The sequence below is a fragment of the Paroedura picta genome, chromosome 17 (genome assembly GCF_049243985.1).
Source record: "Paroedura picta isolate Pp20150507F chromosome 17, Ppicta_v3.0, whole genome shotgun sequence".
In the NCBI taxonomy this organism is placed as follows: Eukaryota; Metazoa; Chordata; class Lepidosauria; order Squamata; family Gekkonidae; genus Paroedura; species Paroedura picta.
This window is the reverse complement of record NC_135385.1, coordinates 23,894,849-23,905,453: the sequence shown is the minus strand read 5'-3', so window position 1 is coordinate 23,905,453 and position 10,605 is coordinate 23,894,849. Positions and strand designations below refer to the sequence as shown.

Genomic DNA, 10,605 nt, shown 5'->3' with positions numbered 1-10,605 from the left:
TCTCGAGGCAAGATTTCCCCCATGAAGCACCTTGGCCACCGTCTTTGTGGTGGGTGGCGGCAGGGGGGCAGAAGGGGACAGTCCTTGGGAACAGGGTCCCTGGGGTCTGGGGCAGCTCCCTTCCTCTGAAGCCCTGGGGAACCCAAGGGAGAGTGGTCGGCTGGAGGGAGGAGAAGAAGAAGGCACAGCTGGCGTCTGTGTGTCTGTTTTGGGAGGGGGGAGGCAAGACAAGAATAGCCTCAGGAGGAGACCAGCAGGGCCCACCTAATGCCGCAGTGGTGAGCCAAGACCTGACCCAAGTGTGGGCCTTTTCAACACCAGGGGCTTATTTTAGAGGGGCAAGATCAAAACCGGGGCCTTTGTTTCCAAGTCCTGTGGCTGCTGGGTCTGAGCATGAGGGGGTGCCCGGGCAATGCACCATGGGGCACAGACATTCAACTCCTTGGGGATGGGACAGGGGTCCCCGCGCCCCACTCACGGATTCTCCCCAGCCCCCGACCTTCAGGGAGGGTTTATCTCCCCCGGGAAATATGCAAACGGCCGCTCCTGGAGCGCTTTACAATTTCAGCTACTGGACTCTGATTTTATTAATTTCAGTCATGTAATTCATCAGCGTGGCCACCAGTCGGCAGCACCTCCTATGCATGTCTCAGCTTGAGCGCGCAGTCTTCCTTGTGGCCACAGGAGGGCGGCAAATCGCCTTTTCCCGGCCTTTGCCCTGCAGGAGGGGACGGAGTTCTCGCCCGTTCCCCTTCCCTTAGCACAGGCTCCCCGCAAGCAGAAACCTAGCAGCGAGGGAGCGGCGGGGGGGGGGGGAGAGATTGACTTGCCGAGTTGGCTCCGAGGGCGGCTTTTCCCATTGCAGGGCGCCCTTTGCACGCAGGGAGACCCCGCGCCCCCTCTTTCCCCCCCTCCCCTTCTGGGAGGTTGTAAAAGTAAAGGCTGGGGGGGGAGAGGCAAGATGCACCGTCGGTCCAGCCGCCGCCCCCCCCCCGCCGCTCTTCCCTCCCACGCAAAGCAGAGCTGGGGCGTCAAGGCTGCGGGGAACCCCTCGGCGCTGTCCATCGCGCACCGGAAGTGTACAGGCGCGTCCTACTTTCCTGCCTCTTAGGGCATAACGCACCGGAAATGTAGAGGCGGGGAGCTGTAATGTTTCCCTACCTCTTAGGGCGCGGTGCACCGGCTAAGAGACAAGGGCGGAAACTAGGGCCATAATCTCAGTCGTTCCGATTAGCGGGCCGTTGCCGGACTTCCAAAAGTAACCATTTCCGGGGCGACACGGATGCAGAAAGCCCTGACGCTAGTTTGCAGAGAATGCCGGGAATTGTAGTACTCTTATACCCGCGGACACGGACGAGCATGCGTACTACGCCGGGGAGCAGGGAATGCCGGGAATAGTAGTCCTTTTTCCACCCGCGGACACCAGTGAGCATGCGTACTACGCAGGGCAGCAGGGAATGCCGGGAATAGTAGTCCTTTCAACACCCGTGGACACTGGAGAGCATGCGCACTATGCAGGGCAGCAGAGAATGCCGGGAATAGAAGTCCTTTCCCCACCCGCGGACACTGACGAGCATGCGCACTACGCAGGGCAGCAGGGAATGCCGGGAATAGTAGTCCTTTCAACACCCGTCGACACTGGAGAGCATGCGCACTATGCAGGGCAGCAGAGAATGCCGGGAATAGAAGTCCTTTCCCCACCCGAGGAGACGCGAGGCCCACCTTGTGTCTCCCCTCAGAGACGACATTCCCCACAATCCATTGCTTCGACCCGCCGATGATTGACGTTGCCTTCCCCTTCCATTTCCTCACGCGGCCAATCAAAGAGGAAGGCGGGGCGTCCGAAGAGACAGGCCAATCGGAAGGGAGTCTCAGGCGTAGTGCGAGGCGATTGGCTAAGGCGCGGCCCGCGATTGGCTGCAGCCGCTTCCGGAACGAGCCGCGGGCGCAGATATTGTTATTATTATTATTATTATTACTATTTTAAATATGTGCTTCTTGGCCGCATTAGGCCCGGCCCCCGGGGCTCCGGCCAGAGTGACCAGAAGCGGAGCTCCTCCTGCGATCCCGTGTGAGACCCGAGTCCACAGGCAGCCCGGAGAGGCCCTGGGCCAGTCACAGTCCTGATCGAGCTGATCTCACACAGCAGTTCTCTCTGAGCTCTCCCAGCCCCCCCTCCCTCTCAGGCGTCCTTGGTGGGGAGAGGAAAGGGAAGGCGACTGGAAGCCCCTTTGGGACTTCCTTCGGGTAGAGAAAAGCCGGGTATAAAAGCCTCCCAGGGCTCTTTTTGGGGAAATGGACATAGCAGAGGTTTGCTTCCCCTTGCAGCTCCCTGGAGGAAACGTGGGCGGAAGCGCGCTCAGCAGACCGGGGCTCTCCAAGCCAGAACACCCCCCCCCCCCTCTGACCAGGCAGGCCCCGCAGGAACTTCGCACAAAGCCCACCCTTCCGTCCCGTACCTCCTGTGGGGGGCCTGATAGATAAGGCAAGGCGCTCTCTGCCCACGTTCGGGCCTCCTGTCTGGGGGTGAACCTGCGTGGTGGGCTGATCTGGAGCCCAGAAACGTCTTGGTGCTTCCAGCCCAGCACCCCCTTGGCCCCGGTGGCCAGGCAGAGTCTTCCTGCTGCAAGGGGGTGTCTCGTAACCTGGATTTGAGCCCCCCCCTCCCCATCTCATGCATCTTTTTTTCCGCTTCCCCCTTCCAGAGAGATCACCGTTCAGCAGCACGCCGGGGAGACAGACCCCCTCCGGACGATGGGAGCCATCAGAGAGAGAAGGACGCCTTCCGGGTGCCCAAAGAGGGACTCCTCACCCCACCTCTTCTGCTGCCTGAAGGCGGGGGGGATAATTTATTTCGGAGAGGTCAGTCGATTCTGTTTTTAAATCATTCGTAGCTAGGCAATAATTTAATTGTGTTTGAAAAGGGGGGAAAGCACTCAAGGCACTTTGTGGGGAATGGGGATTAAAAGAGGCAGTGGTACGCCCGTTGCTCAAAAATACATCCTTGGCTCTGGAGCCTGACAACTACCGCCCCGTCTCGCATCTGGCGTTTCTGGTGTGCAACTCCTAGCGACTCACTCCGCCAGGAACCTGGGCCTGATCCTGGATGCTTCCCTTACAATGGAAGCCCAGGTCACAAAGGTAGCACAGCTGGCCTTCTTCCTCCTCCGCCAAGCAACCCGGCTAGCGCCCTACCTGGACCCAGAGCACCTGGCCACAGTGATCCACGCGACCGTCCCCTGTAGGCTGGACTTCTGCAGCTCGCTCTACGCAGGCCTACCCTTATCCTTGACCCGGAAACTAAAACTGGTGCAGAACGCCGCGGCCAGGATTCTCACTAAGACATCATGGAGATCTCACATCTGGCCGGTACTCCAAGAACTCGGCTGGCTCCCAGTTGCATTCCGGATTAAGCTCAAGGTTTTGGTAATCACCTTTAAGGCCGTACGCGATCTGCGCCCAGTGTACCTGAGAGACCGCCTCCCTGCCTATACCCCCAGAAGAGCTCTACGCTCCGTCACTTCCAACTGGCTGCGGATCCCTGGCCCTAAAGAGGCACGTCGGACCTCAACAAAGGCCAGGGCCTTTTCAGTCCTGGCCCCCACCTGGTGGAAGGAGCTCCCCGAAGTGATCAGGGCCCTGCCGGAACTTCCACAATTCCACAGGGCCTGCAAAAATGAGCTTTTCCACCAGGCATTTGCTTGAGGCCAACTGACCCATAACATCTACAGGTCCCCCCCACCCCAAACTGAGAGGTCGAACCTATCAAGGATGTGTCAAAGTTATGGTTGTCAAAATACTGTTCTAGTTCTAGTTGGTATGTTATTGTTGTTATATTGTTATATTGATACTGATACTGTTACATGGAGTGTTCTGAAATGTTTTCTGTAAACCGCTCAGAGCCGTAGGGAAGGGCGGTATAAAAATCTAAATAAATAAATAAATAGATAAATGTTCTGAATGCTCTTTTAAAGGTGTTAAAATCTCACAGTCCTCCTGTCCCTGAGACGTCCACTTAGGTGGGGCAATACCTGCATCCCACTCCCCGGTTTTAAAAGCACAAAGGAATTCTCAAGGGTTGACCGATTTTTGAAATGTGGCAAACTTTGGAGTAACTTCAGCATTTTTACTGAATGCAACTTTCTTTCTTTCCTTTCTGACGGGGCACAGTCCTGAGCTGCATCACTTTGCGCATGTGTGCTCTGTTCTGCCACTCCAATGGCTTTTTGGGGGAGGTATCTTTTTGTGGCTGTGCGCTGGAAGCTGCAGGAGCAACCCCCCCCCCCCAAGACTCCTTGAGCAGGCAGAAGTTCATTGGCTCTCCAGGGAAACACCCCAAAACAAAGTTTCTTTGGCTGAACAGGTTGCTTCCACAGTGCAGATCTTCCCAGCTCTCCCGCAGCCTCCAGTTCAGCTACTCGGGGCTTAAAGGGCTTAGGGGAGCAGAGACGACACAACTCCCTGCAGGCTCCCTGCAGGCATCCAGCAAAGGGTGGAGCTGCTCCCTAAGCACAGAGGTGCCGGCACAGTGAAGGACACCCTGTCACTGCTTCCCTGCAAGGAACGGTAAGACATAGCTGGGAGCCACTAACAAAGCGGCCACCGTTCTCCTTGGGGAAGCAGGGACTGCTCGCTTTCGGCGTTTCTCTGTGATTTGAACGAGGCCTTGTCCTTCGCTGACCGGGCATGGAGTCTCCGGGAATCTCCGTCCGTATGGACAGCCGTGCATAGATGAACGAACGGGCCGTTGTTCCCTGTTGATACACCCAAAACACAATAAATAAATATGTATAATGGCTTAAGGTGAAGCAGCGTGAAATCTTTGTCCCAGGAATGCCTTTTGGTGTGTCCTGCAAAGGACAAAGGGACAGCCGTTTGGCTCCTCTTAAAGAGGAGTCTCACGTGAAGGGATCCAGGCCGGAGCTCTGCCCGAAGTCCGGCTCTTGGACCAGGGCGTAGCTCTGCCCTCTTGGCCCGAGCAGGAGAGATGGTTCTGTGGGACGGCGAAGGAGACGGGCTCTCCCGCCAAGGGGCCCTGAATTCTGGGCCGGGAAACACCCAGAGCTTGTAGAGCAAGACCTCTGTTCTCCCTGAATCTCCCTTGTCCTTAAGTTCGGGCTAGAAGGAAAATTTAAAATAGAAATGTTTATTACAGTAAAGCGCAAATATTAAAACTTAAAAACAGTCTTCATGGTGACGCTCCTACTAGCCTGAGCAGTGCGCCAAACCAGCCCCTGAGTATCTGCCCCACACTCATCCCACAGGGCTAATGTTGTACAATGTAGTATGTGATATTATAGTGATTCATTGATGTGTTAATATGTGCACTTGACTGTAATAAATAGTTCTATTTTCAGTTTTCCTTCTAGCTCATCCTTTAAATATCTTACGGGTCTAGCTAGGTTGAGTTTTGTCTCTCTTTCTGGTGTGGGCAGGTCAGGTAACTCAAGGCAAGAGTTCCTCCATGATCCCCATGAAGCACCTTGGCCACCGTCTTTCCTTCAGCTGCATGGCGTCTGCCCTAGAGTCCTGTAATGGGTTGGGATTTGGGCTCATTCCTTTGGATGGGAAGAACATGCGCCTACGTCCAGCTACCAGGCCTGGGCCTTCCCTTGCAGAGGGGCCTCAGCCCCCAGTCCCAGAAGGACTTTGTGGTTGGTGGCTGCAGGGGGGCAGACCTTGGGAACAGGGTCCCTGGGGTCTGGGGCAGCTCCCTTCCTCTGAAGCCCTGGGGAACCCAAGGGAGAGTGGTCGGCCGGAGGGAGGAGGAGAAGGCACAGCTGGCGTCTGTTTGTCTGTTTTGGGAGGGGGGAGGCAAGACATGAATAGCCTCAGGAGGAGACCAGCAGGGCCCACCTAATGCCGCAGTGGTGAGCCAAGACCTGAACCAAGTGTGGGCCTTTTCAACACCAGGGGCTTATTTTAGAGGGGCAAGATCAAAACCGGGGCCTTTGTTTCCAAGTCCTGTGGCTGCTGGGTCTGAGCATGAGGGGGTGCCCGGGCAATGCACCATGGGGCACAGACATTCAACTCCTTGGGGATGGGACAGGGGTCCCCGCGCCCCACTCACGGATTCTCCCCAGCCCCCGACCTTCAGGGAGGGTTTATCTCCCCCGGGAAATATGCAAACGGCCGCTCCTGGAGCGCTTTACAATTTCAGCTACTGGACTCTGATTTTATTAATTTCAGTCATGTAATTCATCAGTGTGGCCACCAGTCGGCAGCACCTCCTATGCATGTCTCAGCTTGAGCGCGCAGTCTTCCTTGTGGCCACAGGAGGGCGGCAAATCGCCTTTTCCCGGTCTTTGCCCTTTTCCCGCGGACTCAAGCGTACATGCGCACTACGCCGGTTTGCAGGGCGTGCGGGGAACAGTAGTCCATTCCCCACCCGCGGACGCAAGCGTACATGCGCACTACACAGTTAGCAGGGCACGCTGGGAATAGTAGTCCATTCCCCACCCGCGCACTCAAGCATACATGCGCACTACGCCAGTTTGCAGGGCATGCCGGGAATAGTAGTCCATTCCCCACCCGCGGACTCAAGCGTACATGCGCACTACGCCAGTTTGCAGGGCATGCCGGGAACAGTAGTCCATTCCCCACCCGCGGACTCAAGCGTACATGCGCACTACTCCAGTTTGCAGGGCATGCCGGGAATAGTAGTCCATTCCCCACCCGCGGACTCAAGCGTACATGCGCACTACGCCAGTTTTCAGGGCATGCCGGGAGTAGTAGTCCTTTCCCAAACGCGGACTCAAGCGTACATGCGCACTATGTCTGTCAGCAGTTAATGGAGGGAATAGTTTTCCCCATACGCGGAGACAAGCGGCCCGCTCGCCGGGGCAGCACATCCTTCTGGACTTCCTCCTTCCCCTTTTAAACTTAGCCGCTGATTTTTCAAAGGGGCCTGAAGCGGGCGGCGCGTCTCTTGTCCCTGGTCTTGGTCTTGCAGTTCTCAAACTGGCCACAGGATGGGAGTCGCGGGCCAGTTTAACCCGCGTATTTCCCAGTTTGTCCGCCAGACGGCAGCACCTGCTATGCATCTCCATTGACGGCCAGAATATGGCTGGGTCTGCATAGGAATATGCTCAGCCCAGCTGGGAAGAAGCACGGCTAAAGGAGAGGAGACAACTAGCGTATACGGGGGAGACCAAATAGGGACTTTTATTTATTATTTATTAATTTAGATTCCCAGTTTGTCCGCCAGACAGCAGCACCTGCCAGAATATAGATGATGCTGGGAAGAAGCACGTGGGGGGGGGGGAACGACGGGGCTCTGCGAGGGAGAGGAAAGGCTGCCGTCTTGTGGCCAAAGTGGGAAATGACGCGGATGCAAGGGAGGCAGCCGCCGCTTTCCACGCTAAGTCCTCAGTCATGCGCACTACGCAAGCCAGCAGGGAATGCCGGGAAATATAGTCCTGAACGGAGACGCGCGGGGCGCTCCCAGGTGCAGAATATCCTTTATGGACTTTTATTTATTGTGTATAGATTTAGATTCGTTTGTCCTGCAGACGGCGGCACCGCCTGTCCATTCTGAGCTGAGCCGTTGCGGGGCCGCCGTGGTGGGAGTCGCGGGGCAGTTTTACCCGCGTATTTCCCAGTTTGTCCGCCAGACGGCAGCACCTGCTATGCATGTCTATTGACGGACATAATATATAGATGGGTCTGCATAGGAATCTGCTCTGCCCAGCTGGGAAGAAGCACGGGGGGGGGGGAAACAACCGGGCTCTGCGAGGGAGAGGAAAGGCTGCCGTCTTGTGGCCAAAGCGGGAAATTACGCGGTTAAGAAGGGAGGCGGCCTCTTCTTTTCTCGCAAAGTCCTCGGCCATGCGCACTACGCGGAAAGCAGAGATTGCCGGGAAATGTAGTCCTTTCCCCTTCTGCAGACACACGCGACCATGCGCACTACTCCGGGCTGCTTTGCATGCCGGGAATTGTAGTTCTTTCGTTACCCACGGAGTCTAGCGCTCCGCTGTCCGCCTGCAGTCAGAGACTACAGTACCCACAATCCCTCACTTCGCCCCGCCGACGAAGGTCGTTCCTCTCCCCTTCGCTCTTCCTGAGCCGTCAATCAACGTTGAAGGCGGGGAGTCGGAAGAGTCCGGCCAATCGGAAGGGAGTCTGTGGCGTCGTGCGAGGCGATTGGGGAGGGCGCGCCCGGGATTGGCTGAGGCGGCGGGGGGCGGGGCCGTATGAAAGGGGCCTCGCTTCCGGTCGCGGCCTCTGTTCCTCGGCGTGGCGCTTCCGGGAGGTAGGTCGTGCTGGGCGCCGCGTCCGCCTCTCCTCCTCCGCGCCCCTCCGGGGTCCCTTTCGCCCCCCAAGACGCGCCCGGGAGGCCCCCCCGTCAAGGGCCGCGGGGGGAGGCCGGGGGGCCCTTTGGTGGGAAGCGAGGCCCCGGGCAGGGCTGGCGGGCGGGGACGGGCCCTCCCTGCAGGGCTGTTGTGTGGGGCGGGGCGTTGGCAGGCCATCCGGGGCCGCCAGGGCAGGGCAGGGCAAAGCAGGGGGGGAGCCCCAAAGGGGAGGACGGAGGGACGCTTCTTTTCGTACTCGGCCCACAGCAGGGATGGCCAAGGGAGCCTGTCTGCCTGCTGGGGTGCCAGCCTCCTGGCGGGGGGCTCCAGTGGAGACCCGGATCTCCCGGGGAGGACTTGGCCACCTAAACGCTTGGGCAGAGGGGGAAGTGGACACTGGAGCTGACCGGTCTGCAATTCCCACCCATCCCCAGGGGGAAAGAGCCGCTCTGGAAGGCTTTCTGCGCCCCCCAGAATCCCCCCCAGGACTGGCACCGAGACCAGGAGGGCAGGACCTTCCCTGGGCCTGTGCGGCTGCCAACGCCAGCCCTGAGGAGAGCTGGAGCATTTCGGACGTGTCGTCTGGGAACAGCGGCCAGAGAGGCTGCTGTAGCCAGGCCCCCTTTGCCAGGATCCACGACTGTTCCTGCACAGTGTTGTGGACAAGAGTGGCAGGGTTTGATCCCCCACTCCTCCACGTGCAGGCCTTGGGCCTGTCTGAGCCCTGACAGAGCTGTTCTCAGCCTCACTGTACTAGATTCTGTTTGGAAGGGTGACATGACTAATGACGATGCCTTTCTGTTTTTTATCAAGCCGAAGCCTACATGAAACCTACAGAGGAGCGAACAGGAGACAGAATCTGCCAGCGTGCCTGAGGGGTGAGTGGCTCCCTGCATTCACATTATTTATACATCTGTCTTTTTCACTGACACTAGAGGCCCACTGGACCTGGGAAGCTGATCCCCTCCGTGGGATAGAAGCCCAGTCATCTCCACAACAGAGAGAAAGAGAGCAATATTTATTCTTAGACTGTACCCACTTGGTGTAGCGGTTAGGAGTGCGGACTTCTAATCTGGTGAACTGGGTTCGATTCTGCACTCCCCCGCATGCAACCAGCTGGATGACCTTTGGCTAGCCACAGCACTGATAAGGGTGTTCTGACAGGCGACTGTAAGCCGCTTTGAGACCCCTTCAGATAGAGAAAAGCGGCATAGAAGAACCAGCTCATTTTCTTCTACCATTCAACATGTGCAAGTACACCAGAACGCTTCTCCCAAGGCTGGGCTACTTTGTGCAGTACAGCTCTTGGCGGGACAGCAGGCACACAATAGCTTTGGCAGTGGAAGAGAGTTTACAGAACTGTCACAGGAAACCAAGTCAGATTACTTAGTGGAAATGTACATCCCTGTCTGTTTGTAAACAAATTGGCTCCTCTCTTTTGGCAGGCGCGCAGAGATCCTCGCTCTTCTTGACACAGCCTTGGACAGCCGGCTGTGCGGATTCCCAGCACCAGAAGGACAGAAGTCCCAAACAGGCCGTGTCCCGGGAGAACAGCAAATGTGCCTGATGTTTGTTTTTTCTTTGCAGGATTGCCGGATTTGTTCGGCAGCAAGAGACTGCCTGCAAGGGCAGAAGTGTGGCTTCTGATTATAGGTGGCAGAAATAAAATTTGTGTCCTTTGTGTGTAGTTTTTTTTTTGTGTGTGTCTCGTCATCTGCAATACGGGTGGGTGGGTGGGCTAATTGGGGGGGGTGTACACCTGGGTCTGAAATGCGCAGTTTCTGAATGTGACAATGACCGTACAACAGTGTGTGCAACATCAGTTTGATTTTTAACACTATGCAGGCATCCAGATGTTAAACACTCAGGTGGTTTTAAGTGACCACATGTAGTGTCTAGAGCGTACTAATTGTTTGTACATTACTGGACATGCGCAATGAATGGGAGACAAATTTCTGTGCCATCTGTGCAAAATCCAGGTGTTAACAGGCGAATGCGCCGTTTCATATGATGGCAAACGAATGGGGGCAGAATCTGTCTAAGTCCAGTGTCCAGTCTTAGTAGTGTGTGGGAGAGAGGAAGATGGGGCAGAGGGGCCCTCAGGTTGGCATTGTCCAGCACTGGACACTGTACATGTACAGTGCTAGACAATGCTAACCTGAGGTCCCCTTTGCCCCATCTTCCTCTCTCCCACACACTACTAAGACCAAACAAGACACTGGACTTGGACAGATCCTGCCCCCACTCCTTTGTCTGCCATGATACAAAACAGTGCATTTGCCTGTTAATACCTGGATTTGCACAGATGGCACAG

General features: G+C 56.6%; 2 long non-coding RNA genes across 2 annotated transcripts; both read left to right on the top strand.

Moving 5' to 3' along the window:
• The first annotated feature begins 1,775 nt into the window (after positions 1-1,775).
• Positions 1,776-3,952, top strand: LOC143827281 (uncharacterized). Its single transcript, XR_013227241.1, has 2 exons — positions 1,776-2,071; positions 2,706-3,952. It is a non-coding gene; the product is annotated as an uncharacterized LOC143827281 (long non-coding RNA).
• A 4,167-nt stretch (positions 3,953-8,119) lies between these two features.
• Positions 8,120-9,972, top strand: LOC143827050 (uncharacterized). The gene is made up of 3 exons (XR_013227174.1): positions 8,120-8,251; positions 9,105-9,169; positions 9,737-9,972. It is a non-coding gene; the product is annotated as an uncharacterized LOC143827050 (long non-coding RNA).
• Positions 9,973-10,605: the final 633 nt, after the last annotated feature.